The sequence below is a fragment of the Molossus molossus genome, unplaced genomic scaffold (assembly GCF_014108415.1).
Source record: "Molossus molossus isolate mMolMol1 unplaced genomic scaffold, mMolMol1.p scaffold_m16_p_2, whole genome shotgun sequence".
NCBI classification, from domain to species: domain Eukaryota; kingdom Metazoa; phylum Chordata; class Mammalia; order Chiroptera; family Molossidae; genus Molossus; species Molossus molossus.
In genome coordinates, this window is record NW_023425355.1 from 65,339,080 (window position 1) to 65,365,848 (window position 26,769).

Genomic DNA, 26,769 nt, shown 5'->3' on the forward strand with positions numbered 1-26,769 from the left:
ATACTTTCCATACTTTTTATGCTGTTAGGGTTTAAATAGGTGCATTTCAAGCTATCTACTAAATGTTATCCAAATCTACTAACTTTTAAGCATTCATATTTAATTTTTTTCCTTTGTTCCATAGCTCAACCTACTTATGAATAACTCAGAGATTAGAAACACTAAAGCCTCAATCTCTCATTATCTTCTAAAAATGTGGAAGCAAACTTTTTTCAAGTTCAGAAAAAATGTTTAGACTAGTAAATAGCATAAATTTCTAATAACAATCAAAGAACTGTGGATTGGGGCCTCGATTTACTACTAATTCATACATATAATTCATCTTTTTTTATAAGTAATTAGTTACATTTTATACATGGTCACAAAAAAGTAATTTTTAAGATACTTCCACCCAAAAGGACCATTAGTGTTAGGCATATTTATCTAACCTAAGGGCAACAGTGTGTCCTAAGCACCAGGCCTTTTAGCTGAATATAGGGCAAGTCTGAGTTGAGTCTGTGTGTATTTAAAAAAGAGAGGAAGTAAAGGGGAAATGAGAAATATTAGGGCTTCTAAAAAGGTTAATCCATTAAAGCTTTACAAAATGCCCCAAGCTTTTTTCTTTTCAGGCCACCCCCTCTTCCCTCCCTCTTTCCCCCATCTGCCCTGCCCCAAACCCCATTTATTCAGTTTTGCCTTTGATTGTATTAAAGGAATTAGTAGTTTGCAACACTAACTACAGTTTTGCTCTATCTGATGTGGAAGAAGTATGAAAATTTTCTCACTGTTCCCTTCTTTCCACAGAGTAGATTATTACAGAGGTAAAGTTTGTCTTCCAGTGTTTCCAAGCTTTTCTCTCCATTGTGTGTGTGTGAGAGCCTGCTTGCATTTGTCAGCAGAGTGAGTTGACTCCCCTTCATCAAGTATGTGATTGTGGAAAACTCTGTGTGCTGGAAAACTCTGTGTACTGAGGAGAAAATAGTTTCTGGGGTTTATTTCATTTGTTTTGACTTTATTTGATTTATATGGTTTCTGGCCCTTATTTGGTTTGTCATTTGATTTATATGGTTTAGGAACTGCTTGTTGTTCATTATTTCTCACTGCTCCCAGAAGTTTAATTATCTGAGTTCCCTAACATTTCTAAATGTTAATTAAAATGGTTTAGAATGTGAATTACGTATTTTAAATGACAAATTCTACTTTTCACTTTATGCTTTCCCAAAGTTGTGATTACTTTGTTCAACCTAATTTGGAGAGGGCAATCATTTCAATATTAGCAAAGAAGAGAGAAATACTTTTTTGTCACCTCCATCTTAATGAAAATGGTAAATTCTTAACTTCTTATTTTCATTTTCTTTGTAGATGCGGTTCTTAAGCATTAGGTGCAACACAAATGTTTTCCAAGGTTAAAATTGTACAGTATCCTAAAAATAAATTTGACAGCATGCAATGTGACTCTTGAACCTAGATTTTGTTTACTATTCTTTTGTTCAAAAATATTGCAAATGAGATACAGAAATATATCAAGAGTTTGTGAAATCCCCTTAGAATTTTGTTAGAGTTAGGAGTAACTTTTAGACCTCTAGACTAATAAGAAAACTTGAATTAGCCATGTGTTCTTGAAATTAATGTATAGTAAGTATTTCCACAAATCAGGGTAAAGTGGTCGCCTGGCCTATAACTTTTTAACAGTTTATTTTAGAGAATTATGAAGATTGATGGAAAAAATTACTTTTCCAGAAACAAAAACAAAATTACTTTATCCACAGTGTTATTATACCCCCACCCCCACCCCAGCCACCCCAGGAGAGGCTTGAAGTAGAAGCTGAGCTACCTGTTCTATCACTTAAAGACTTCCAGCATTCCTGACTTTCAAACAAAGAAATTTCTGTTGCCACTAGTTTAAAATAGAAAAGAAACTTGGAGTGATGAAAGAAAACCCAGGATTTGGTCCAGTTTAAACTCTTCCTTATAAATTAGTTATTCACACTCATTGTTGATGTTTCTTAATATTGTGATAATGAATTCCTTTGCCATATTACACCAAATGTCAAGGATGTGAATTTTTTTTGTACTTAATTTGTGCTTACTTCTTTGTTATATAACTAAAGGAATTTTTCATACCAGGAGCTAAACTCTTAAAAAATATTTAAAGCACAACTTTTTTTTTATAGCACAACTTTAAAAAACTGAACCAATTAACCTGTTTCTTTCCACTGAAAATTTACTTTTTAATGATTTAAAGCATGTTTTATTATTTGAAGTTTTCATTATAAATTATACTTAAGTTTAAGACATTTCCTCTTAGATCCTGCATTAGTATTTCTAAAGACAAGTATTCTAAACTTGTTAATAGGTAGGAGAATAAAGTTTAATCTTGAATTGGAGTACTAAGTGTTATTATATTGTGCTTTATTTTATGCCTCTTGTAAAATAAATTTTTAGGTTCTTGCTAAAGAAATTAAAAATTAGCTTTCATGTATCTTTAAATATGATCAAATTGGTACTATTTTTTAAATGGTTTGAGATTTGACTTGTAAATGAAATTTAAGGATTAATGAATACTTTATTGTAGACTTCTATCTAAGAGGTAGAAAACATTGGCTTGCATAAGTGAACTTAGTTACTGAGTTCTGGGAAGGATACAGAAGTATACTACGTGATCTCCACCATTAAAAACCTTAAAATGTGCTCAGGGAGGTAAATCTAACACACGAAATATCAACTAATGCAAAATCTGTACTTATTCTATAATAGAAATTTCTGAGTGGAAGAGTTGAAGGTTTACAGACCCCAAAGTATTGTTAGGATCTATATTGGAGAAAGCATTTCCAAACAGGGAAATACTTGGAGCAAAGACGTGTAGACAGGGAAGAGCACACCTGTCAGGTGTGTGTGTGTGTACACAGTCTTTGAGTGTGGGATAAAATCACTTGAACTATGATGAAGAATTCCTCTAGAGAAATAATAGAAGGTAAGATTGGAGAATGTTATTAGATCCAGATTATAATGGTTCTTGAATGCTAAGAAAGGATTTTGGCCTTTGGACTAGCCATTAAACATTTCTGAGTAAGGGAGACTCAGTGAACAATGTTATATACTGTAGGAAGAGAAATCTCAAGATTGGATGAATGGATAATCTGGAGAATTAAAAAACTTGAGGCAGTTTGATCTACTGAGGCTCTCTCAGTAGGACAATCATATCTGTCCAGATGCAATGGACCTTGCATTAACTGCTTTCCATATGCCTAATACTGTGAAGAAAAAATATATAATTACCAGACTTAATAATTAGCCAGTTATAGAAGGAGGAATCTAAGCTTTTGTGGTGTTGAATTTGGGGAACTAAGAGAATTGTGGTACATCTTAAATAATTGGAAAGTCAGGGAGCAGATCTAGTTGGAAGTTAATGATTTCTGTTAAGGGGAAATATCTTAAATCTGATTTATAACTGAAAATTTCAAAGGAAAAAAACGTGTCTTACATCATTAAAGAGTAAATATTTGAGTGAGGAAAAACAGGTTTATTGTTTTTTTTTTAAATTTCTGTGAGGTTTGAGGTAACAGTGGGATGACAAAGTAAAAATGTAGATCACTATGTCTATTATCTTGATTGTGGTGATGATTTCACAGGTGTATTCCTATGTCCAAACTCATCAAATTTTATACATTAAACATGTACTTTTTTTTGGTATATCAATATGCCTCAATTAAGCTGTTTGTTAAAAATGTTCAGCAAATACTTGAAAGTGTAGATATGATGCTTTAATCATTCATCACACATTTACTATATGCTAGTCTTTTTACTTGAAACTGAAGGATGTAAGCTACCAAGGATGGAGAGGGTCATAATGCCAGAGATAATACGTGTAAGCGAGGCCCCTCATGAGACAGAAAGCATAGGTAAAAGATCAGCTTTAAAGAAAGGACCAGTGACTTTAAGATACACGGGAGGAAGAGAAAATGTTTCAGGATTCAGAGGGAGTTAACTTTTTAACTTTCATATGAAACCTAAATTGGAGAAAAGGAGTTCAGTTTGGTGACAGAATCTAGTATGTGAAGTTCTTGCCTCCCTTGCACCTTCTGAAGAGAATAATTTCTTTGTAGTTTGAGGTGAAAGTGGAAAGTGTTGCCTTGCATTGATAAACCCAAACCATTGTTTTTGTTGGTGAGTGGTTGATACAGAGAAGTTGAATATGCTAATGATAATGGCAGAAGACCAGCTGGAACAGAATAATCCAAGACATCTGTTAGCTGGGAAAGTTGAAGGACAGTGGAAGGTATAGTGTTAGGGGGTTAGAGGTTATAGGAAGAGTAAACAGTAATTGGGTATGGTGAGACATGTGCCTTGAACACTAATGAGGGTCTAGAAATGGCACTTGACAACAAAGGTCCATCATGTACCTCCCTTGCTTGAGTCATAGAAGATGAGAAAATATAATTTAGAAGGTACTTAAGAAACATTGAACATTGTGATACTGTGTTTTTTATTTTGCCTTTCATGTATTTAGTGGCCCTGAGCAAATAATCTACTAAATGAGGAATTACAAAAGCTGCATTTTCTTTGCCTTGATGAGATGTTATTAAGATGAATTAACTGTCGTCTGTGGAATATGTTGTGAGCTCCTTTATGAAAGTTGTTATGATGCATATGGACAGTTTATACTGCAAAACAATGCTAGGCTAATCACATGAAAACATTGTCATTATTTCATCTTCTGTGTGATAACCCACATTTTTGTATTGAAATCTAGTCCCCCTCTACACACACATACCTCTACCAACACCAGACCCAGAATCCTCTGCTCAGCTTTCTAGACTTTTCTGTTATCTGGCTCCTCTCTCCAGATCTAACTTAGTTATCACTACTTTTCAGCAAGAAATTCCTTTTGTTCTACCATTCCAGTTACAGTTCATTAATTACCGACTGATCAAATCCTACCTAATTTTTAAGGTCTCCAGCTTACTTTCTCCATGAACTTTCTCTGAATATTCCAGACTACAGAAATCTCTCCCATTTCCAAGCACCTATCGTATCTATTGACAGCAACCGACTACCCGGTCCTTGATTTATATGCTGCCTTAGATTTTTCTCTAATTATGTATGTTGTACTTGTCTTCCAAACTAGGTTATAAATTTCTTGAAGGCAAGGACCAAATATTTTACCTTTCTTTATACTATTGGGTATGAATTATATGTAAATGTGTTGGCTGAGTGCAGTATAAATTAGACTTTTCTAACTTTTTTCCATTCTGTTTCTTTAAATATACCTATTTTGTGATGCTTAAATTCTTGTAGGTCATAAAGGCTAGTTTATACAATGTAGTTTTTTTGTACTTACTAAACTGATTTTAATGTATTATGTCTAAGAAAATATACTTGTAACTAATCAGCTGTTCACACACTGAAGTTCTCATTCCTTTACCTTCCAAGGCCTTTGAGAAAATAAGGAGCCTCATTACTTTTTTTAGTAACTAGGGATGATTCAGACAAATTTGTGTCTTTGGGAGAAAAATAACCTCTTGTCCCTTCTCTCTGTTCCCATTGTCCAAAACAAACAAAGAAATATAAAGGAAATTACTTTTCTGTCCCAGCTGTCACATTAGAAGAGTCTGATAAATTTCATTAATAGTAAGGTGTTTTTGATTAATGGCTTAGTGTATGACCTCTCCAATGGATGTTCATATTTTATAGGGAATAGTACCTTATAAAGCGAAATCAAAAGTAAAATTTGGGGCAGCTTAATGATAGTTTGACTGAGTTATGTCTTTTGAAAGAGTGGTGGTTTTACTTGTTGCTAGAAAATGGAGTTAGGAGAACAAAAATTAACACCAGAATTAGGTGTGATGTAACAACTTCCTTTATATTTTTCATCACAAAGTCCCAAAGAATTTCTGCCCCAGGGACATATAAAACAACATCCCTACAGGAATGCTATGAGGTAACTTATTTTTAAAAGAACAACAATCAATAAAATATACACAATTAACATTTTGACTCCATCTTAAGTACATCTTTCATTTGGTTGCCTGCCGTTTTAGACTAAGGTGTTATATGGTAGGGATAACATAACATCTTTGAATTAATGCTTATAGGGATCAAACATTTTTAAAAGATATTGACTAATTCCTCTCAACTATCCTATGAAATAGGAAGAGTTACCCAATAGAAAAATGCCTTCAAATATGGATTTAAATCAAAACAGCAATTTGCTGTCAAACTCTATCCATCAACCTCTTTGTTGCCCCTTTCCAAAATCTCATATAATTGGGGTAGATCACCAGACTTGTGCATTCAAAGAAACCAGGAAACCTAATGCAAAGTAGAGCCTGTCTTTTCCTTTATTTCTTCCTGTCTCGCCCCACCACTTCTCACCAGCATTTGCCTCACTGGAGATAGAGCTACCCTCCTGCTCAGCCTTTTCTGGACTTGTTCCAGCATTTTCCTGACAGCATCCCACTGGCCTTTCATTTCCTTAATTTATCTTCCAATCATGGATTAGAATGATGCATGTCCTAAAATGTCAGATTAGCCAATCGGTATGGCATAGCTCTGGATATTCTAGCAAAATTAAAACAAAATTTTGGTTCATACTTCTTTCACACCAGACTAAGCAAAGTTGTAGACAGTTTAGGCAAAAGAGTTGAAAATCTTCTAATTATATATTTTAAGTGTCCACTTTCCTCCCTTTTGGTCAAGTAATTTCAAAAATGAACTGTGGAGGAAATCCAAGGCATTGTGTTTTTGTCTTTTTCTCATGAACAATGTTTACAGAAAAACATTTTAATCTTTCTTTGTGACCCCTGTACAGAGAGTATGTGTTCTTAGTGATTTTTTTCCTAAGCCTCTTTCACCTGTTTAAAAATAAGTGGGGAAAGGAAATATGTAAAACCCTTATAGTTTAAAATGCAAAAGGCTGAAAAAAAAGTAGGAATTAAATCCACCATCATTGGATTTTTCAATTTGTTTATTACAGAACAATAAAGTATCTTGCTGAGGAATAACAGTTGCTTTGAATTATAGGAACAGCTTGCCAGTATCAACTTAATGCAGTTTTCCTGGATTTGAAATCCATACCACCCTAGATGTGTTAGGAAATTTCTAAGCATGCTAGTAAATTACTCTACCAGGTTTCAATAGTGCCTAGTAACACAATACTAGGAGTGAATTTTTGGCAGGTAAAAGAAATACTTCAAGAACATGTAGATGCATCTAGAGTTTTTGAAAATGAATTTTTGAGTTGCTCAGTTAGTGACTTTTTTTTCTCCATCCCCCAGCTTTCCATTAAATCATTGGCTTTGGACATATCACTTTACAGTATATTATATTAAACAGGGACTTAAATTGTTGATGCAGTATAGTGTAAATGCAGCAGTGGGTGATGGGGAGGGAGTGGGCAACGTAGATAATCAGGTGGAGCATAAGTTGTATTTTTGTATCAAATTTAGGGGGAGCTGAGCCAGTGGAACCCATAATCATAATTTCTCCCCAAAACTTCTGCCTCAGATTAAGACTGGCCTCAATTACCTTCTGCCTGCCTTACTTTTAAGTGGAAGCACAAAAGAAACCAATCAGTAAACCATGCACACATGGTGCTAAGTATGGTGCTAGAATATAAAATTTTGACCTCTTGTGTCTGGCAGCCCCATGGAAAGAGGCATATTTCAAATGTATGCTTTTCTTAAAAAAAAATTAATTTAATTATTTTTGTTACAGATGTTTTTCCTTTTTGCCCCAATGATTTCCCCTTCCCCCTCCTCCCCCACCCTGTCCCCAGCTTTGTTGTCCATGTCCATTGTTCATGCATACATGTGTTAAGTTCTATGGTTTATCTCTCCTCTAACAACCCTCTTCTGGTGATTGTCAGTCTGTACCCCACTTCTACATCTCAGGAACTACCCCATTCTTCAGACTGTTATATTCATTATATTCCACAAATAAGTGAGATCATATGATACTTGTTTTTCTCTGTTTGGCTGGTTTCGCTTAGAATACCACATTCCAGGTCCCTCCATGTCATCTCAAAGGATAAGTGATTTTTCTTCCTTACAGCTACATAGTACTCCATTGTGTATATGTACTACTGCTTTTTTATCCATTCATCTACTGATGGACATTTGGGCTGTTTCCAGATCTTAGCTATTGTAAATAGTGCTGCTACAAACATGGGGGTACATATATTTTTTCTGATTGGAGTTTCAGGCTCCTTGGGTCATATTCCTAGAAGTGGGATCACTGGGTTAAATGGAAGTTCAATTTTTAATTTTTTGAAGTAACACCTTGTTGTCTTCCATAGTGGTTGCATCAGTCTGCATTCCCACCAGCAGTGTACTAGAGTCCCCTTTTCTCTACACCCTCGCCAACACTTGTTGTTTGATGATTTGTTGATAACAGCCATTCTGACAGGTGTGAGGTGATACCTCATTGTTGTTTTAATTTGCATCTCTCTGATGATTAGTGATGTTGGGTTCTCTTTTCTGATCCACTGGTCTATATGCCTGTTCTTGTGCCAGTAGCAAGCTGTTCTGATTACAGTCGCTTTGTAGTATAACCAGAAATCCAGTAATGTGATCCCTCAAACGTTGTTCTCCTTTTGCAAGATTGCTGTTGCTATTCGAGGTCTTTTTTGGTTCCATATGAACTTTTGAAGTAATTGTTCTAGTTCTATGAAGTATGTCATTGGTATTTTGATCAGAATTGCATTGAATTTATAGATTGCTTTGGGTCGTATGGGCATTTTAATTATGTTAATTCTTCCAATCCATGAAAAAGGTATGTGCTTGCACTTTTTTATATCTTCCTTTATTTCTTTTTTCAATGACCTGTAGCTTGCTGCAAATAGGTCCTTTATTTCTTCAGTTAAGTTTATTCCTAGGTATCTTAATTTTTTTTTCCGCAATGGTAAATGGGATTGTTTTTTTAGTTTCTCTTTCTGTGAGTTCATCATTGCTGTATAAGAATGCCATCAATTTCTTGACGTTAATTTTGTATTCTGCTACTTTGCCAAATTCATTTATTAAGTCTAGTAATTTTTTGATGGAGTCTTTGGGGTTTTCTACGTATAGTATCATGTCATCTGTGAATAATGACAGTTTCACTTTCTACTTTCCCATTTGTATCCCTTTTATTTATTTAGTTTCCTGTCTGATTGATGTGACTAAGACTTCCAGTACTATGTTAAATAAGAGTGGTGAAAGTGAGCATCCTTGTTTTGTTCCTGTTCGTAAGGGAAATGCTTTTCATTTTTGCCCATTGAGTTTGATATTGTCTGTAGGTCTTTCATATATGGCCTTTATTATTTTGAGATATGCTCCCTCTATTCCCAGATTGCTGAGCGTTTTTATCAGAAATGGGTGCTGGATTTTGTCGAATGCTTTTTCAGCATCTATTGATATGATCATATGTTTTTTATTTTTTATTTTGTTTATGTGGTGTATCAAATTTACTGATTTGTGAATATTGTACCAGCCTTGCATCACTGGGGTAAATCCCACCTGGTCATGGTGAATAATTCTTTTGATGTATTGCTGGATTCGATTTGCTAGTATTTTGTTCAAGATTTTGGCATCTATGTTCATCAGGGATATTGGTCTGTAGTTTTCTTTCTTTGTAGTGTCTTTTTCTAGTTTTGGAATTAGAATTATGCTGGCCTCATAAGACGAGTTTGGAAGTCTTCCTTCTTCTTAACTTTTTTGAAATAGTTTGGGAAAAATGGTTATTAGTTCTTCTTTGAATGTTCGATAAAACTCCCCTGTGAAGCTCTCAGGGCCTGAGCTTTTGTTTACTGGGAGAGTCGTGATTACATCTTCAATTTCCTTTGTTGTTATTGGTTTGTTCAAGTGTTCTATCTCTTCCTAGTTCAGTTTTGGGAGACTATGTGTTTCTAGAAATTTGTCCATTTTGCTTAGATTGTTGAATTTGTTGCCATATAATTGTTCATAATATCTGTTCACAATCCTTTGTATTTCTGTGGTGTCAGTTATAATTTTTCCTTTTTCATTTCTGATTTGGTGGATTTGGGTTCTCTCTCTTTGTTTTTTGGTAAATCTAGCCAAGGGTTCATCAATCTTGTTTATTTTTCAAAGAACCAGCTCTGTTTCATTGATCCTTTGAATAGTTTTATTGGTCTCCATGTCATTTATTTCTGCTCTCATCTTTACTATTTCCATCTTTCTACTTGCTCTGGGGTTATTTTCTGTTTGCTTTCTAGTTCTTTAAGTTGTGTGGTTAGATAGTCTATTAGAAATTATTCTTGCTTCTCGAGGTAGGCCTGTAGTGCTATGAACTTCCCTCTCAGAACTGTTTTCGCTGCATCCCATAAATTTTGTGTTGTTGTGTTTTCATTTTCATTGGTTTCCAGGAAGTTTTACTTTCTTCCTTGATCTCCATGGTAACCCATTCATTGTTCAAGAACATGCTATTTAGCCTCCATGTTTTCAAATGTATTTGCATGTTCTTGTTGCAGTTGATTTCAGGTTGCATGCCATTGTGATCTGAGAAGATGCTTGATATGATTTCAATCTTCTTGAACTTGTAGAGACTTAGTTTGTGTCCTCACATGTGGTCTATCTTTGAGAATGTCCCAAGTGCACTTGAGAAGAATATGAATTCTGCAGTTTTGTGGTGTAATTCTCTGTAGATTTATATGAAATCCATTTGATCTAGCGCTTCAGTTAGAGTCAGTGTTTCCTTGTTAATTTTTTGTCTAGAAGAACCATCAAGTGATGTCAGCAGGGTGTTGAAGTCCCCTGCTATGATTGTGTTGCTCTCGATTTCTCCTTTGAAGTCCTCCAAAAGCTTTTAAACATATATGTTGGTGCTCCTGTATTGGGTGCATACATGTTTACCAAGGTTACATCTTTCTGTTGGATAGATCCTTTAATATTATGTAGTGGCCTTCTTTGTCTCCAGTTATGGCCTTCATTTTGAAATCTACTTTATCAGATATATGTATTGCTACCCCAGTTTTTTTGCTTTCCATTTTCTTGAAAGATTTTTTTTTCCATTTCTTCACTTTCAACCTATATGAGTCTTTTGTTGTGAGGTGGGTTTCTTGTAAACAGCATTTATGTGAGTCATGCTGTCTCATCCCGTCAGCTACTCTGTGCCTTTTTATCAGAGCATTCAAACCAGTCACATTTAAGGAGATAATTGATATATACTTATTCATTGCCATTTTGTTTAATGTGGTTCTATTTTTCTTTCTATTTCTTCTACTAATTACAGCAGTCCTTTTAACATATCTTACAGTGCTGGTTTGGTGTTAATGTATTCCCTTAGCCTTTTATTTATTTCTTTATTTTTGTCTAGGAAGCTCTTTATTTGCCTTCTATTTTGAATGATAGCCTTGCTGGATAGAATAGTCTTGTGTTCAGATCCTTGTTTTTCATGACCTTGATTACTTCATGCCAGTCCCTTCTGGCCTACAGTGTTTCTGTTGAGAAGTCAGCTGAGAGCCTTATGGTATTTCCTTCGTAGGTAACCTGTTGCTTCTCTCTTGCTGCCTTTAGGAATCTCTCTTTGTGTTTAATTTTTGGCATTTCTATTACTATGTGTCTTGGTATGGGCAGTTTGTGTTCTTCTTACTTGGGGCTCTCTGTGCTTCTTGAACTTGAATGTCTTCTTCCTTCACCAATTTAGGAAAGTTTTCTGTCACTATTTCTTCAAATATATTCTCTAACCTTTGCCAATTTTCTTCCTCTTTGGGGACTCCTATGATGCAAATATTATTACATTTCCAGTTGTCCCACAGTTTTCTTAAGCTTTCTTCTTGTTTTTTAATTGTTTTTTTTTTGTTGTTGTTGTTGTTTTGTTTTTTTGGTTTTCTGATTGGTTGATTTTTTTTTTCTACCCTGTCTTTTAATTCACTGATCCGGTCCTCAGCTTCCTCTAACTCTGCTGGTTAATCCTTCCAATGTGCTCTTAATTTCAGCTATGTTATTCTTCATTTCCACTTGGTTGGTTTTCAATGTTTCTGTATCTTTACTAATAGTACTGATGTCCTTACTCATGCTGTTGAGCTTCCTCAAGATCATGGCTCTGAACTCTACCTCTGATAATTTGCTTAGGTGCATTTTATTGATCTCATCTTCAATAAAGTGTTCTTGTTCTTTCATTTTGGATTTGTTTCATTTCACCATTTTGGCTATCTCAGTGGGGTTTGGAGCCTGCCAACTTTTTCCTGTGGGTGTTGGTGTTCTGCTATGTGTGGCTCCCTCTACTCAGTTTGGATTAACCTGTGTCGGCTCACGTTAAACACCACTATCAAGTCTTACTTTCCTTGGTAGATTTGCAAACCTAGGAAAGGTTCAATTATCCTCTAGCTTTTTCCTGGTCGCTAGTAGTCTCAGTTACTCAGGGCCTTGGAATGTAGCCCTGGTGTTCTGCATACGAGGATTTCCAGAGGCTGGGATAGATCCTGGTTATTTATGAGCCTCAATTTGAATTTCTTTGACTCACCTGGGAAAGGCTGAATCTCCAAGGGCGGGGACTGCTGCTTTTACCCACAGCTTGGGGAAGAAGCACACTGGCCACTGTCCTTTGTGGCCCCAACTCATCAAAAGATCTGAGTGCCCTCCAAATCCTGGGTGTCCCCACAGAGTTCCAGCCCAGTCTGCTCTGCCTCTGCATTAGCCCCCAGGTGACTGGCTGTGGCTATTTTAACACTCTGTCCCAGGTCAGCACTGTGGAGTTTGCTTGGTCTTTATTCCCCAAGGACACTGCTCACAGCTAAGACTGCTGCTGTCCTTGGGCTCCCAGCCCGCCACACTCTCGTGCCTCCACAGATCCTATCAGTGTTCCTGATTATATGGTCCTGTCCTGCTGCTTTTCTGTTGCTTTTTCCCCAGGATTTGTCTTTATTTTAGTTGTAATTCCCGTTTTGTCCTGGGAGATCGTTTGCGTAGCTTCTATTCACTTCACCTCTATTTTCACATCCTCTAAGCCTATCTTGTACGCAGCTGGGTTGCACAGGCCTTTTTGGTACCTCCACACCCTGCAGGGCCCATGGGTAACTGTATAGCAATGTCTCTTTGGGGACCTGGTTCTATGCCTATCTTATGGGCTGCTGAATCGCACAGGCCTCTCTGGTGCTTCAGCACCCCACAGGTCCTGCTGGTAACTGGATGGCACAGTCCTTGCTGGGTAGCACAGGCCTCTCTGGTGGCCCCACCCCCTGCAGTTCCCATGGGCGGGCAGCTGAATTGCACCAGTCTTTCTGAGGTTCTGGCTTCCCACTACTCTTGTGGGTTACTGGACCACACAGGCCTCTGTGGAGCCCTAGGTCCTGCTGCTGGTGGCTTGGGAGTGCTGCTGTCCCATGGGGCTCAACTCCTGCTCAGCTTTTGCTGTAGTTTTTGAGGATGGGTCTCAGTTGCTGGTCTTTGCTTCTGTTTCCTAGGGATGGATGTCTGCTCCCCAGCCTCTGTTTCCTGGGGTATATCTTGACTCTGATCCGGCTGCTACGGTGGGGGATGGTGCTGGGCTTCTGGCTGTCCACAGCTTCCGTGACCAGCACCTTGGGAGCTCCAATACTGTGCACCAGTCTGTGTTGACACAGAGTGTCCACTGGTCCAATGGTGCCTGGTGTGCTGGTGGGCTCAGGTTGCTGGGCCCTAGCTATTCCCACTGCCTCCTCCAAGCAAAAACCTGGGATCTTCCAAGATGTTGGGACCTCCCCAAGGCACAGGGAGAAGCACCCTGAAGGGCCGCTTACCACGATACCCAGCTGCTCAGGTCCACAGCACAGGAACTTTCTGCTTTGCTTCTCTGCACTGCTGGGTTTGGTTCGTCCACCTTCACGTCTACTCACACTCTCTCACTCACTCGCTCAGTCTCTCACATACTCACCCTCCTTCTGGTCCTGCCCGAGGCCATCTTCCCAGAAATGACTCTCAAATGTATGCTTTTTAAGTGATACTGACCCCATGGGAAAGACAGTTAACAAACATATTAATTAAGGTCTTGTTTGCTTCTCTAGTTCTAGTTCAAATCCTTTGTTTGAATTTAACTCTGAGCCTATTGACTTTGTCATGTTGGGTACTGATGATCTAGGTTTAATGTTTTTCACGCTTAGTCTGCATGAAACAACTGGGTGTGCTTTAAGCTAGAAAAACACTTGCAGCAAAGTTTGGAAGGCCTCCTTTGTGTAGGACAAGGTGCTTGATGCCTATCTTTGAGATGCAAAAAGTATAAAACTTCCTGACCTCAAAAAGTTTATACTATAATTGGAGAAACTAGACACCAGTACATACAGAAATCTAAAATCACACAGCAGTAGTGATAAATTCCAGATAGGATAGAAACTGCCATAGAAGCATGCCAAGGAAGACTGGAGTAAGGAATGGAACTCTCATTTATGGAGTACCTTTCTGCTAGGCACTCATATTTTTGGCTCTGCACTACATTGCTTTTATGCAGGGCAGCCTTCAACAGATCCTTAAAGGAGTGTAGGAGACAGAAAAGAGAAAAGGACAAAGAGGCACACACAGGATTCTTTCTATAACAGAATTTTGAGATAGGTGCTTATTGTCATAAACTGTTAGGACCAAATTATAAAAGACCTGTATACTAAACTGAGACAGTTCTTTTTAACTCTGTCTACAAGAAGGAGTTTTTCATCAAGGAAGTAAACTGATGAGAGCAATGTATTTTTTTGTTTGTTTGTTTTTGGAGGATTGCCTTAGGTTTTCAACCCAACAGTCTGGATTGGAGAAGTGAAAGGCTAGATATAATATGCAAATATTGTAATAGCCCAGGCTGTAGATAATAAAGATTTGATCTAGGGTCAAACTTGAGCATACAGGAGAACCACCTGGGGGATTTGTTAAAACAAAGACTGCCAGGCCCCATCTCCCACACTTCTGATTCAGTATGTCTGCAGTGGGGTCTGTTATTTTGCATATCTAATGAGTTCCTAGCTGCTCTGCTGATTTGAGGACCACTAGGAGCACCACTCAAGGAAGACTAACAGACCTTGGTGACTAATTGGATGTGGAAAGGGGAGAAAAATGATGAGGTGATAAAGACTCAAAGATATGACTGAGTTTGAAAGAAAATGAGTTCATTTTTATAAATGTTAAATTTTAAGTTCTGGCTTCACATACCAGTAGAAGTAATCAGTTACAGATTTGTTCAGGAGTGAAGATTAAGATTGGAGATACTGCATGGGAATATATAGGTGAAATTAGTAAATGGCAATATTTTCCCCAAAGATCGACATTTTTAAAGACTTTTCTTCCAATTTTGATACATCTCACCAATTTTTGTTGTTTAGAATCCCTTTCCCTAATGGTCTTATTACATGCCCCCCGCCATGTCCTGGACTTAATAACCCTAAGCTGCTATTATGTCAAAAATACCCATTCACTGTCAAGACTTTGGAAAACAAATTGTGTTTACATATGTAAATTCCTGGAGAGGAGAGGAAGTTAATTCTGAATCATTAATGAAATATCAGAGAGGGAAAAATGGCGGCGGAGTGAACGGAAGCTACACAGACCGTCTCCCAGAACCAAACTGGAATTACAACTATAACACAGACAAATCGACGGGAAAAATCAACAGAAAAGCAGCTTGCGAGGACCATACAACGAGGGACACTGACTCCATCCCGGTAGGCTTACGAAGGCGCGAGACGGGGCTGGGAGCCCATGGTTGGCAGCTCAGCAGCGGCCTCAGCTGGGAGCAGCACCCTCGGGTTACACTCCCAGGCGGCTCCACAGCGCAGCCGGGACAGAGGCTGAAACAGCCACAGCCACTCACCTTGGGCTCCGGCAGAGGGAGGGCAGACTGGACTGGAACTGTGTCGGGACACTTGGGATTTGGAGGGCGCTCAGAGCTTTGGCTGAGTGCAGCCATGCAGGACTGTGGCCATCTTACTCCTTCCCAGGGCTCTGAGGAGAGGCAGCAGCCCCTCCCTCAGAGATCCAACCCCACCTTGTGGGCCATTGAAGTGCTAATTGAGGCTCACTAACAACCAGCATCTGCCCCACCGTTGGGAAATCCCCTTGTGCTAATCACCTAAGGGAGCTTTTCAATCAACTGACAACCCAAAACTCATCAAGTAACCTCAACTGCTAGCCTCCAGGCAAAAAGCTAGAGGATAACAGTACCTTTCCTGGGCTGGCAACTTTAACCAGGAAAGGAAGACTTGACAGTGGTGTTTAACGTGGGTCCTCCCTCTAAATCCAGGAGAGGGAGCCACAAATAGCAGAACACCAACACCCAAGGGAAAACTTGACAGGCTCCAAAGCCCACAGTGATAGCCAAAATGGTGAAACACAGAAACAGAAGCCAAATGAAAGAGCAAGAGACCTCCACCGAAGATGAGATCAATGTGGAGTAATTAGGCATGTTAACAGAGCTAGAATTCAGAGCCATGATCTTGAGGAAGCTGAACAGCATGAATAAGGACATAGAGACACTGAAAATAAGCCAATTGGAAATTAAAAACCAACAAGAAGAGATAAAAAATGACATATCAGAAATGAAAAACACATTGGAAAGTTTAAAAAGCAGAGTGGATGAAGCTGAGGACCGGATCAGTGAATTAGAAGACAGGGTAGAAAAAATCAACCAATCAGAAAAACAAAAGGAAAAAAAAAACTATTAAAAAACAGGAAGACAGCTTAAGAGAACTGTGGGACAACTGGAAACGTAATAATATTCGCATCATAGGAGTCCCTGAAGAAGAAGAAAATGAGCAAGGGATAGAGAATATATTCAAAAAAATAATGACAGAAAACTTCCCTAATTTGGTGAAGGAAGAAGGCATTCAAGTTCAAGAAGCACAGAGAGTCCCAAGTAAGAAGAACCCAAACAGGCCCACACCAAGACACATAGTAATCAAAATGCAACAAATTAAAGACAAAGAGAGAATCCTAAAAGCAGCAAGAGATAAGCAACAGGTTACCTACAAAGGGAACCCCATAAGGCTCTCAGGTGACTTCTCACAAGAAACACTACAGGCCAGAAGAGAATGGCATGAAGTAATCAAAGTCATGAAAAACAAGAATCTGAATCCAAGATTACTCTACCCAGCAAGGCTATCATTCAAAATAGAAGGTCAAATAAAGAACTTCCCAGACAAAAAAAGGCTAAGGGAATACATTAGCACCAAACCAGCACTGCAAGAAATGTTAAAAAGACTGCTGTAATTAGCAGTAGAAATGGGAAGAAAAATAGAGCCACACTTAACAAAAATGGCAATAAATAAGTACATATCAATAATCACCTTAAACATAAATGGATTGAATGCTCCCATAAAAAGACACAGAGTAGCTGATTGGATAAGAAAGCATGACTCATCTATATGTTGTTTACAAGAGACCTACCTCTCAACAAAAGACTCACATATGTTGAAAGTGAAGGGATGGAAAAAAATTTTCCAAGCAAATGGAAAGCAAAAAAAAGGTGGGGTAGCAATTCTCATATCTGATAAAATAGATTTCAAAATGAAGACCATAACTAGAGACAAAGACGGCCACTACATAATATTGAAAGGATCTATCCAACAGGAAGATATAACCTTGATAAACATATATGCACCCAATAGAGGAGCAACAAAATATATTAAAAATCTTCTGGAGGACTTCCAAGGAGAAATCGACAACAATACAATCATAGCAGGGGACTTCAACACCCCGTTGACAGCACGGGATAGATCCTCTAGGCAAAAAATTAGCAAGGAAACAGAGACTCTAAATGAAGCACTAGACCAAATGGATTTAATAGATATCTACAGAGAATTACAGCCCAAAACTACAGAATACACATTCTTCTCAAGTGCACCTGGGACATTCTCAAAGATAGACCACATGATAGGACACAAACTGAATCTCTACAAGTTCAAGAAGATTGAAATCATATCAAGCATCTTCTCAGATCACAATGGCATGAAACTAGAAATAAATTGCAACAAGAACATGCAAAGACATTTCAACACATGGAGGCTAAATTGCATGTTATTAAACAATGAATGGGTCACCGAGGAGATCAAGGAAGAAATTAAAAACTTCCTGGAAACCAATGAAAATGAACACACAACAACACAAAATCTATGGGATGCAGCGAAAGCAGTTCTGAGAGGGAAGTTCATAGCACTACAGGCCTACCTCAAATAACAAGAAACATTTCTAATTGACTGTCTAACCTCACAACTTAAAGAATTAGAAAGCAAACAAAAAGAAAACCCCAGAGCAAGTAGAAGGAAGGAAATAGTAAAGATCAGAGCAGAAATAAATGACATAGAGACCAAAAAAACAATTCAAAGGATCAATGAAACAAAGAGCTGGTTTTTTGAAAAGATAAACAAGATTGATGGACCCTTAGCTAGACTCACCAAGAAACAAAGAGAGAGAACCCAAATACACAAAATCAGAAATGAAAGAGGAGAAGTAACAACCAACACCACGGAAACACAAAAGATCGTTAACAACTACTACGAACAACTATATGGCAACAAATTCGACAATCTAAGCGAAATGGACAAATTTCGAGAAACACACAGTCTCCCAAAACTATTCCCGGAAGAGATAGAAAACTTGAACAGACCAATAACAACTAAGGAAATTGAAGAGGTAATCAACACTCTCCCAGCAAACAAAAGCCCAGACCCGGATGGCTTCACAGGGGAGTTTTACCAAACATTCAAAAAAGAACTAACACCCATTCTCTGCAAATTCTTTCAAAAAATTCAAGAAGAAGGAAGACTTCCAAACTCATTCTATGAAGCCAGCATAATTATAATTCCAAAACCAGAAAAAGACACTACAAAGAAAGAAAACTACAGGCCAATATCCCTGACGAACATAGACGCCAAAATCCTGAACAAAATATTAGCAAATCGGATCCAGAAATACATCAAAAAAATTATTCACCATGACCAAGTGGGATTCATCCCAGGGATGCAAGTATGGTACAATATTCGCGAATCAATAAACGTGATACACCACATAAACAAAATGAAGAATAAAAACCACACGCTCATATCAATAGATACTGAAAAAGCATTCGACAAAATCCAGCATCCATTTCTGATAAAAACGCTCAGCAATGTAGGAATAGAGGGATCATTTCTCGACATAATAAAGGCCATGTATGAAAGACCTACAGCCAACATCATACTCAATGGACAGAAACTAAAAACATTTCCATTAAGAACAGGAACAAGACAGGGATGTCCACTTTCGCCACTCTTATTTAACATTGTACTGGAAGTCTTAGCCACAGCAATCAGACATGAAGAAAAAATAAAAGGGATCCAAATTGGAAAGGCGGAAGTAAAACTGTCATTATTTGCAGATGACATGATATTATACATAGAAAACCCTAAAGACTCCATCAAAAATCTACTAGACTTAATAAATGAATTTGGCAAAGTAGCAGGATACAAAATTAACGTCAAGAAATCGACGGCATTCTTGTACACCAATGATGAACTCACAGAAAGAGAAACTGAAAAAACAATCCCATTTACCATCGTGCCAAAAAAATTATGATACCTAGGAATAAACTTAACCAAAGAAGTAAAGGACCTATTTGCAGAAAACTACAGGTCATTGAAAAAAGAAATAGAGGAAGATATAAAAACGTGGAAGCACATACCCTGTTCATGGATCGGAAGAATTAACATCATTAATATGTCCATACTACCCAAAGCAATCTATACATTCAATGTAATCCCCATCAAAATACCAACGACATATTTCATAGAACTAGAACAAATACTTCAAAAGTTCATATGGAACCAAAAAAGACCCCGAATAGCCACAGCAATCTTGAAAAAAAAAGAACAAAGTAGGTGGGATCACAATACCAGATATCAGGTTATACTACAAAGCGACTGTAACCAAAACAGCCTGGTACTGGCACAAGAACAGGCATATAGACCAGTGGAACAGAACAGAGAACCCAGAAATGGACCCAAGGCAATATGCTCAATTAATATTTGACAAAGGTGGCAAGAGCATACAGTGGAGTAAGGACAGCCTCTTTAATAAATGGTGTTGGGAAAATTGGACAGCTACATGCAAAAAATGAAACTAGACCATCAACTTACACCATACACAAAAATAAACTCAAAATGGATAAAAGACTTAAATGTGACCCGTGAATCCATAAAAATTCTAGAAGAAAATGTAGGCAACAAAATTTCGGGCATCATACGGAGCAGAATTTTCACTGATACATCACCTAAGGCAACAGAAATAAAGGAGAAAATGAACACATGGGACTACATCAAACTCAAAAGCTTCTGCACAGCAAAAGAAACAATCATCAAAATGGAAAGGCAACCCACTATGGGAGAACATCATTGCCAGTGATGTATCAGATAAGGGGTTAATTTCCAATATATATAGTGTGGTCATACAACTCAACAAAAGGAAGACAAAGAACCCAATTAAAAAATGGGCAGAGGAGCTGAACAGACACCTCTCCAAACCGTACAGGACAAATGGCTAAGAGACATATGAAGAAATGCTCAACATCACTAATCATCAGAGAGATGCAAATTAAAACAACAATGAGGTATCACCTCACACCTGTCAGAATGGCTGCCTTCAACAACTCATCAAACAACAAGTATTGGCGAGGGTGTGGAGAAAAGGGGACTCTAGTACATTGCTGCTGGGAATGCAGACTGGTGCAGCCGCTATGGAAAACAATATGGTGCTACCTCAAAAAATTAAAAATTGAACTTCCATTTGACCCAGTGATCCCACTGCTGGGAATATACCCTAAGAAGCCTGAAACACCAATCAGGAAGAATATATGTACCCCCATGTTCATAGCAGCACTATTTACAATAGCTTTGATCTGGAAACAGCCCAAGTGTCCACCAGTAGACGAATGGATAAAAAAGCTGTGGTACATATACACAATGGAGTACTATGCAGCGGTAAGAAAGAAAGATCTCTTATCCTTTGAGACGACATGGAGGGACCTGGAAAGTATTATGCTAAGTGAAATAAGCCAAGCAGAAAAAGACAAATACCACATGATCTCACTTATATATGGAATATAATAAACATAACAGTCTGAGGAATACAGTAGACCCAGAAACATGGAAGTAGGGCACAGACTGACATCCCTCCGAAGAGGAGGTGGGGGGTGGGGGGGTGGGAAGAGATAAACCACAGAACTTATATGCATGTATTCATGACCAATGGACATGGACAACTAGCCGGGGACGGGGCGGAGGTGGGATGTGGGTTGCCAATGGGGTAAAAAGGTAAAATATCTGTAACAAAAAATAAATAAAAATTTCATAAAAAAAAAAAAAAGAAATATCAAACCACTTCTTAAATGGCCTGTGTGACTTCAGTTTCTGCTCTCTAAAATATTCTCTATACCTGTCAGATTAATGTATTACTATTTGCCAACAGGTACCATGTAAGAGCTCCCAGAGCTTAGTTAAAACAGAAGGTTAGAACAGAAAATAAGAGAAGCAAATAGTGTCTACTTAATGACTTTTCCAACACCAAACAATGTGAACAAAGTTGATTACCCACATCATTCATCAGCCTTGGACCTAAATAACTTTTGAGTTTCTAAAATGAACACACAACCAATAAAACCAAAATTATCCCTCAGAATCAAAGATTTGGTACCAATAAGGATATTCAAAAGCATGTGCAAAAATGTACCTCTAAATTTTAAAGGTTGTTTAATTATCATTAGAATACTTTCCTTGAGTTTCTAGGAGACTTGCTCCCCCTTTATGGAATAAAATGTGTTTGGGTATAAAAATTCTGATATGTTTACCTTATATCTCATACCTCTCATTTGGTAGCTGCCTCTTTTCCAGGATACTTAATTACTCCTGTGACCCATTTTTTTATTATTCTGGGTGGTAGATTAAATTTTTGTTAAAAAAAAATTGATGGGGGCATGTATATATGCACATAAAATATACAGTTGACCCTTGAACAAAACGAGAGTTAGGAGAGCTGAATCCTGGGCAGTCAAAAATATTAATATGATCGTTGACTCCCCCAAAACTTAACTTCAATCATCCCTTGGTATCATTGGGGATTGGTTCCAGAACTTCCCCTACAGATATCCAAATCCTAGGATGCTCAAATCTCTTATATAAAATGGTGTAGAACAACGCATGCAGAATGCATACAGTCAGCCATCTGCATCCAAAGATTTCCAACTGTGGATAGAAAATACTGTTTTGCATCAGCTATTGGCTGATTCCAAGGATATAGAGGGCAGAGTGTATATTTATTTTTAAAATCTGCATGCAAATGGACCAGCACACTTCAAATCAGTTGTTGTTCAAGGGTCAACTGTATATTGTACATGAAGTATATTGTGTGCTTGGAAAAACTTTTAGTCTATTCAAGAAAATAAGGCTCAATATTTGCCTGTAGAGGTTTTAATCAACTATACCAATATTAGATGTGTTTTTAAAAAATAGAATAATGGCCCATCCAGTGTGGCTTAGTGGTTTGAGTGTCGACCCATGCACCAAGAAGTTGCCAGTTCAATTCTGGCCAGGACACATGCCTAGGTTGTGGGCCAAATCCCCAGTGAGGGGCATATAGGAGGTGGCCAATCTATGTTTTCTCTCATTGATGTTTCTATCTCTCTCTCCCTCTCCCTTCCTCTGTCTATAAAATTAATAAAGAAAAAAAAATAAAAAGTAGAAAAGTGAATTGTAGTGTTAAAAATGGATAAAAAATAAGATGATCGCTAAGTTCAAGAAGCAGAAAATTACAAATTGACAACGTCATTTAAGGTCTTTATATAATAGAAATTCAGTAAAAACTATGTACTCAGTAAAAGTTATGGTATCCATGGATTTACTAAGTATTTTTTATTAGATAGAAAATATATAGAATTTTAATGAAATTCAGTAACAGTGTTGAGCTATTTTAGTGGATTGGAATTGAACTGAACATTACATAGAATTATATTTGTCATGGTTCTTAATTTTCTGCTTACTTTTTCCCATAGAATAACCTTACAGAGAATAATCACATCAAAGGAACTGCTTTTGATAAGTATAAACCAGTTTACCTGTTAGTAAAATCAGAGAGGTATGGGCTACTATACAAATAACTTTAAGTTAACGGACACTTGTGATTATTGTCTGAGCTCTTATTTTGAAGCTAATATATTATAGGTATGTGTTATAGGTATGTTATACTTCGTATTCTAATGTGATAGGTAATGGAAGGGACCAGACATTAGATTCTCTTTCACTGACAAAATTTTGTATCCAGGGAGCTGCTTAAAAAAAAAAAGAACTATTTATCTATTCACAAAACAAATGGTGACTGTAACTGAAAGATCTTTTTTACTGTGTCACATGCTTCCCAATGGACACATACAATGAAAACGTGGGATTTGACTAGTTAAATAATGAATCAATTTCAAGGTTTTAACATAGGTGACACCTCCATGGTCATCTGTGATTTCTGGTAATAGCAAGTGAAAAAACTACTACTGCTGTTGCTATGGATCTTCTATCTGCTGAGGTTCAGGCATCATTTTTGAGGCTGCAGTGTAAGCCCTGCTTAAGGAAGGTAGAATTTCATAATACCAGAGGATTACTGCTGCCTCATTAGCAAACAGAAAATATAGGTGAGGGAAAAGGGTTGGACTCTGGAAGAAGAGAAAAACAGTATTTCCAAGGAAGGAGGAAAGTAGTCTTTTGCTTTAAAAATTTGAGAATTGTCTCTCTAGTTTTTAGAATGGGAAATTTCTCTACTTTCTGCAGAGTGGATAAAAAGCTAAAGAAAAAGAAATTAGGGAGGTAATAGTAATTCATCTCTTTATTCTTTTGACTTCTGTGATAAGAGTTACGCCTATATAATTGATTTTTATGGCAAGAAAATGACTGTAAATAGTGTATTTGATTGGGAGAAAGCTTATGAAAGACGAGGGGAAAGAGCTAACATCATAGGAATGGTGATTCCAGCTGCTTTTCTGTTTAAGATGTGCACTTTTGGTGATGTGTGTACTTGGCCACACTTGGAGTCATTTTGGGTGGCCTTCTTTTTTCTCCCTAGACAAAATGAATACTTTCCAGTAACAAGGAAAAGTGCCAGATTATTGCTGGATTATATTTGGCTAATTTAGACTGTTATTAGGGGTGGGGGGTAAAGAGAAAGAATCTTCCAAATGACTGGACTTATTATTATTGTTACTTTTCCAGTAGGCCTTAAAATTCTCTCTCAGGAAATGATTACAACAGTTCTTTGGAGCCTCCAAGGCTGAATAATATCTTAGATTTACTTTAAAATAAGTTTTCTTAATGATTTTTTTTGTCACTACTTGATTTATGTCTTGAATGAAAGAAGAGTTCTAAGAAGTATGTAGTCCAGTTACTTTTTTCTAAGAACACTTATGGATACTAAATACTATATCAATTCTATTGTTGACTTTTAACTTTCCAGTAATTTAAAAGATATAAATGTCTTCACCCTTAAAAAAAACAAAAAACATTGTTTTCTGCCCAGGGATTACAGATTTCTCCCCACATTCTAGGATAGAGATAGCTCTCTCCTTGTTTTCTATTCACATGCCTGAGTTCTTTGGGAGAGTCCATCTGTATAAATTGGAAGTTTTTTTATTTTATTACATGTTTGTGTATTTTTTATGACAGTGTACCATGCAGTTGTAATGTAAATGTGATCCTGAATGAAAGATGAAGCACAGCTTTGGACGATGTTTAAAAAGTCCTTTAACTGAAAAGATGATCTGTTTATTGTGAAAGAATAATCATATTTAATATGACCAAGTGGTTCCAGAGCTTGAGAATTTAATTATTTTTCCTGGTAAGATACTAAATTGTTTTCTCCTAATTACTAGAATGCAGAATGAAGTGTAGTCTGTTCCTCTATGCTATGAAATAATGCCTGCATGCATGTCCTCAAATGTAAAGTGTGAAGATTGTATAGATAACTCCAAAACTAAGCTTTGGGGCTTCTGCTCAGGAGTCTGGACTAGGTTAGTATTTATAAAAGAGAAGGTACACATGACTATATATAAAAGTGATCAGGTACCCATTCCAAACAAATTTTGAATTAGATGTAATTAATTTTATACCGAGGCAATTAATGTGTAATTACTTTTTTGCTATGTGTAATTAATTTTCTACTAAGAGGTAGTAAGGCTATAATGTTGGCTTTAGACAAAAATGAAAGTTCCTTGAAATTTTGGATTTTAACCTCTCCCTAGTAAATATTTTTGAATGTCTATATTTTAAAAAGTAATTATGATCTCCTTCCTCCAGTAGTATTTTTGGAGCTTTGTTTATTTAATGCAAAGCTTTCTCAATTAGAGTTTTCATCTGTACCACAAAACAGAGAAAGTGATTTGAGTTATTTTTTCTCAATTCTCCCAAGAAGGGCACAACTAAGACCATTTTAGATTCACTGGGGAGGAGTTTGTTTATTGTATACAATGGATTCCTTAGAGCAGCAGTCAGCAAACCATAGCCAATGGCCAAATCCTGCCTATAGCCTGTGTGTGTGCAGCCTTCAAGCTAAAAATAGTATTTTACATTTTTAAAGAGTTGTTTAAAAAGAATATATGAACGTGACTCACAAAGCCTAAGACATTTAGTATGTGGCCCTTTAGAGAAAAAGTTTGCTGATCCCTGTTTTAAGGCATGGAACCCATTAGGAATTGCTGATCTAATGAAAGAAAACTTCCTATAGTATTTTCTCTGAGGTTGGGTATGTAAGAAAATTTCTTTTTATTATCATAAATAACTTGTTTATTGGTTGCATTATTGTAATGTTTAATTCAAAGGGAGACTCCAGAATATAGTAAAGAGGTAGACATATTTTTGCTTGTTTTCTTAGACACAAATTTTAATGGTTGAATTATGGAAAGTTATATTGGTAACTATAATTAATGATAAATTGTGTGCATGTGTGTGTGTGTGTGTAGATACATTTTAACATTTTTGTAGTTTCTAAAGCAGGAAAATAAAACTGGACAAATTTTATGCAGGAATATAAAGGAGGGCATTGATTGCTTTGATTATTATTTTAAATTAAAGAGCCATATCTATTAGAGAAGTAAAGTGACTAGTATCAAATATAATCACATTTGTTTTCTCCTGTGCTGAATAAGTGTCTTCACCCTACAATTGACCTCTCAAGTACCTTGTCAGCAGTAAGGAGAATAGTACGTAATCAAAAATTAATTGGGCCCTGGCCGGTTTGTCTCAGCAGAGAGACCTGGGTTCGGTTCCCGCTAAGGGCATGCATTTCGGTTGCAGTTTGTCCCCGACCCTGGTTGGTTGTGCGGGTGGCAGCCACTCGATGTGTCCCTTTCATGTCAATGTTTCTCTCTCTCTCTTCCTCTCCCTCCCTCCCACTCTATCTGTACAAAAAATGGAAAAATGTCCTCAGGTGAGGATAAAAAAAAATTTAATTGGAATGATAAGGTCATAGTGTGTGAAATAATCAGGCTCTACTGAATGCCACTTAACTACTTGATTTAGTGAAGAAGGTGCCAAAAACCATAAAATATATGTTGGTAAATCAGGGAGGAAAAAAAAAAAAAAAAACAGACATTATTTGTAATTAGCTACTACTGATTTCCTCTATCTCCATATTTAGTTAATCATGAAGTTCTATTAATGTTTTTCTCTGAAAAATGTCAGATGTCATACCATTTTTTTTATTCTTCCTATTCTGTCCTTTATCACTAAGAAGGGTTGAGGCAATGTGCAGACATGATGCAGCTTTGTGAAATACAGACTTTATTTTTTCAACTCATCTAATGAAAGCTTTCAGTGGCTGCCTACTAGACTGACCAAAC

The 26,769-nt window shown here is 37.0% G+C and overlaps 1 protein-coding gene across 3 annotated transcripts in view; it reads left to right on the forward strand.

The window, feature by feature from the left end:
- The window catches only part of STK26 (serine/threonine kinase 26), a 97,286-nt gene that overhangs the window by 1,142 nt on the left and 69,375 nt on the right, over nt 1-26,769 (forward strand). The window lies entirely within an intron of this gene.